Source organism: Rutidosis leptorrhynchoides, chromosome 4, assembly GCF_046630445.1.
Source record: "Rutidosis leptorrhynchoides isolate AG116_Rl617_1_P2 chromosome 4, CSIRO_AGI_Rlap_v1, whole genome shotgun sequence".
NCBI lineage: Eukaryota > Viridiplantae > Streptophyta > Magnoliopsida > Asterales > Asteraceae > Rutidosis > Rutidosis leptorrhynchoides.
The window spans coordinates 73,802,721-73,808,088 of record NC_092336.1 but is presented as its reverse complement, the minus strand read 5'-3'; positions in this window follow the sequence as shown (position 1 = coordinate 73,808,088).

The window sequence follows — 5,368 nt, the reverse complement described above, 5'->3', positions numbered from 1 at the left end:
GGTGATCATCCAACCTCAAGAAATCTTTTTTTCTTACAGTAGGTTATCATTCTAATACAAGGTAATAATCATATTCAAACTTTGGTTCAATTTCTATAACTATAACAATCTTATTTCAAGTGATGATCTTACTTGAACTTGTTTTCGTGTCATGATTCTGCTTCAAGAACTTCGAGCCATCCAAGGATCCGTTGAAGCTAGATCCATTTTTCTCCTTTCCAGTAGGTTTATCCAAGGAACTTAAGGTAGTAATGATGCTCATAACATCATTCAATTCATACATATAAAGCTATCTTATTCGAAGGTTTAAACTTGTAATCACTAGAACATAGTTTAGTTAATTCTAAACTTGTTCGCAAACAAAAGTTAATCCTTCTAACTTGACTTTTAAAATCAACTAAACACATGTTCTATATCTATATGATATGCTAACTTAATGATTTAAAACCTGGAAACACGAAAAACACCTAAAACCGGATTTACGCCGTCGTAGTAACACCGCGGGCTGTTTTGGGTTAGTTAATTAAAAACTATGATAAACTTTGATTTAAAAGTTGTTATTCTGAGAAAATGATTTTTATTATGAACATGAAACTATATCCAAAAATTATGGTTAAACTCAAAGTGGAAGTATGTTTTCTAAAATGGTCATCTAGACGTCGTTCTTTCGACTGAAATGACTACCTTTACAAAAACAACTTGTAACTTATTTTTCCGACTATAAACCTATAATTTTTCTGTTTATATTCATAAAATAGAGTTCAATATGAAACCATAGCAATTTGATTCACTCAAAACGGATTTAAAATGAAGAAGTTATGGGTAAAACAAGATTGGATAATTTTTCTCATTTTAGCTACGTGAAAATTGGTAACAAATCTATTCCAACCATAAATTAATCAACTTGTATTGTATATTATGTAATCTTGAGATACCATAGACACGTATACAATGTTTCGACCTATCATGTCGACACATCTATATATATTTCGGAACAACCATAGACACTCTATATGTGAATGTTGGAGTTAGCTATACAGGGTTGAGGTTGATTCCAAAATATATATAGTTTGAGTTGTGATCAATACTGAGATACGTATACACAGGGTCGTGGATTGATTCAAGATAATATTTATCGATTTATTTCTGTACATCTAACTATGGACAACTAGTTGTAGGTTACTAACGAGGACAGCTGACTTAATAAACTTAAAACATCAAAATATATTAAAAGTGTTGTAAATATATTTTGAACATACTTTGATATATATGTATATATTGTTATAGGTTCGTGAATCAACCAGTGGCCAAGTCTTACTTCCCGACGAAGTAAAAATCTGTGAAAGTGAGTTATAGTCCCACTTTTAAAATCTAATATTTTGGGATGAGAATACATGCAGGTTTTATAAATGATTTACAAAATAGACACAAGTACGTGAAACTACATTCTATGGTTGAATTATCAAAATCGAATATGCCCCTTTTTATTAAGTCTGGTAATCTAAGAATTAGGGAACAGACACCCTAATTGACGCGAATCCTAAAGATAGATCTATTGGGCCTAACAAACCCCATCCAAAGTACCGGATGCGTTAGTACTTCGAAATTTATATCATATCCGAAGGGTGTCCCGGAATGATGGGGATATTCTTATATATGAATCTTGTTAATATCGGTTACCAGGTGTTCACCATATGAATGATTTTTATCTCTATGTATGGGATGTGCATTGAAATATGAAATCTTGTGGTCTATTGTTACGATTTGATATATATAGGTTAAACCTATAACTCACCAACATTTTTGTTGACGTTTAAAGCATGTTTATTCTCAGGTGAATACTAAGAGCTTCCGCTGTTGCATACTAAAATAAGGACAAGATTTGGAGTCCATGTTTGTATGATATTGTGTAAAAACTGCATTCAAGAAACTGATTTCGATGTAACATATTTGTATTGTAAACCATTATGTAATGGTCGTGTGTAAACAGGATATTTTAGATTATCATTATTTGATAATCTACGTAAAGCTTTTTAAACCTTTATTTATGAAATAAAGGTATAAATAAAGGTTATGTTTTGTTTTAAAAATGAATGCAGTCTTTGAAAAACGTCTCATATAGAGGTCAAAACCTCGCAACGAAATCAATTAATATGGAACGTTTTTAATCAATAAGAACGGGACATTTCATACTTCACTTTATCCTCTTCAGTACACTTACTTATGGCAAACACCGATTCGACCTTCTCGGTCCACCGTTTCAATCCGATCGGTCCTTCGGTTCCATCAAATTCCAAAGGTTTGCAGGTAGTGAATTCTTTGTAGGTGCATCCTACACGATTTCCTGTACTGCTAGATCCAAGGTTATTGTTGGTATGTAGCGCAGCCTGTACTGCGGCTATGTTTGAAGCTAGAAAAGTACGGAATTCCTCTTCATTCATATTCACGGTGTGTCGAGTAGTTGGTGCCATTTCCTTCAAAATAGTCAAATGGAACAAGTTAATCATACAGAATATTAAGAGTAGTTAATAGTATTTCGTAGCATAATATGAACTCATTTATAAAAGCTTTTTCTTCATATTAGCGTTTTATAAGTTTAAATTTGGGTAGTACCTACCCGTTAAGTTCATACTTAGTAGCTAATATACAATTCAACTACTACAATTCTATATGAAAAACTGATTATAATAATATTTCGCGTTCAAACTTTTATACAATATTTTACAAACTTACAATACCGCTTATTTTACATAAAGCATGAAATATAGCACACAATAACTTTTATACAAGATAGTTGTGAAGATAATTCTAGCTAGTACACAAGTCGTTCAGCAAAGGCAATAAAGACACGTAATTCATAAGTCCAGAAACAAGTCATGCATTCTGGTTTTACTAGGACTACTTCCCATCCTTGGTCTTGTGGAACATAACCGTTATGGCCATTGATAAGACAGCGTGTTGTAACGTCGTCAAAGGGACGAGGGTTACGTAATGACCAACAGTCTCGTAATAACCTAAAAACCTCATTTCTTACCCCAATTACCGACTCCGTCACTTGTGGGAACGTTTTGTTTAATAGTTGTAACCCGATGTTCTTTTTCTCACTTTGGTGAGAAGCGAACATTACTAACCCATAAGCATAGCATGCTTCTTTATGTTGCATGTTAGCCACTTTTTCTAAATCATGAAGTCCTATATTCGGATACATTGAGTCAAAATAATTTCTTAACCCGTTGCGTAAAATAGCATTTGGGTTCCCCGCAATATATGCGTCAAAGTAAACACATCGTAACTTATGGGTTTCCCAATGTGATATCCCCCATATTTCAAACGAAAGTCTCTTATAAACCAAGACATTCTTGGAACATTCTTCGAATGTCTTACAAACTGATTTCGCAGTAAATAGTTGTGCCGAAGAATTCTGACCGACTCTAGACAAGATTTCATCAATCATGTCTCCGGGTAGGTCTCTTAAAATATTGGGTTGTCTATCCATTTTGTGTTTTTATAATGTAAAATAGACAAGAGTTAGATTCATAAAAAAAAATACTTATTAATACAAGCAATTTTTACATATATCATAAAGCATAAGCACACTATATTACATATATTACACCACACGAATACAACTATCTTATTCCGACTCGCTCGTTTCTTCTTCTTCGGTTTTGGTTCGTTTTGCCAAGTTTCTAGGGATATATGATGTTCCCCTAATACTAGCTGCCGTTTTCCACAACGGTTTAGAAAAACCTGGTGGTTTAGAGGTTCCCGGGTCATTGTTACAACTTAAGGACTTCGGGGGTTGACGATACATATAAAGTTCATCGGGGTTGGAATTAGATTTCTCTATTTTTATGCCCTTTCCCTTATTATTTTCTTTTGCTTTTTTAAATTCAGTTGGGGTAATTTCTATAACATCATCGGAATTCTCGTCGGAATCCGATTCATCGGAGAATTGGTAATCCTCCCAATATTTTGCTTCCTTGGCGGAAACACCATTGACCATAATTAACCTTGGTCGGTTGGTTGAGGATTTTCTTTTACTTAACCGTTTTATTATTTCCCCCACCGGTTCTATTTCCTCCTCCTGTTCCTCCTCTTCCGGTTCTGATTCTCCTTCCGGTTCTGATTCTTCTTCTGGTTCCTCTTCGGGAACTTGTGAATCAGTCCAATATATATTCGACTCTTCATTATTATTAGGTGAGTCAATGGGATTTGTGCTAAAGGTAGACATCTATCACACAATATCAAACATGTTAAGAGATTAATATATCACATAATATATACATGTTAATAATATATAGTTTCCAACAAAAATGTTAAGCAATCATTTTTAAAGAAAACACGGTCGAAGTCCAGACTCACTAATGCATCCTAACAAACTCGATAAGACACACTAATGCAAATTTTCTGGTTCTCTAAGACCAACGCTCGGATACCAACTGAAATGTCCCGTTCTTATTGATTTAAAACGTTCCATATTAATTGATTTCGTTTAACCTCTATATGAGACATTTTTCAAAGACTGCATTCATTTTTAAAACAAACCATAACCTTTATTTCATAAATAAAGGTTTAAAAAGCTTTACGTAGATTATCAAATAATGATAATCTAAAATATCCTGTTTACACACGACCATTACATAATGGTTTACAATACAAATATGTTACATCGAAATCAGTTTCTTGAATGCAGTTTTTACACAATATCATACAAACATGGACTCCAAATCTTGTCCTTATTTTAGTATGCAACAGCGGAAGCTCTTAGTATTCACCTGAGAATAAACATGCTTTAAACGTCAACAAAAATGTTGGTGAGTTATAGGTTTAACCTATATATATCAAATCGTAACAATAGACCACAAGATTTCATATTTCAATACATATCCCATACATAGAGATAAAAATCATTCATATGGTGAACACCTGGTAACCGACATTAACACGATGCATATATAAGAATATCCCCATCATTCCGGGACACCCTTCGAATATGATATAAATTTCGAAGTACTAAAGCATTCGGTACTTTGGATGGGGTTTGTTAGGCCCAATAGATCTATCTTTAGGATTCGCGTCAATTAGGGTGTCTGTTCCCTAATTCTTAGATTACCAGACTTAATAAAAAAGGGCATATTCGATTTCGATAATTCAACCATAGAATGTAGTTTCACGTACTTGTGTCTATTTTGTAAATCATTTATAAAACCTGCATGTATTCTCATCCCAAAAATATTAGATTTTAAAAGTGGGACTATAACTCACTTTCACAGATTTTTACTTCGTCGGGAAGTAAGACTTGGCCACTGGTTGATTCACGAACCTATAACAATATATACATATATATCAAAGTATGTTCAAAATA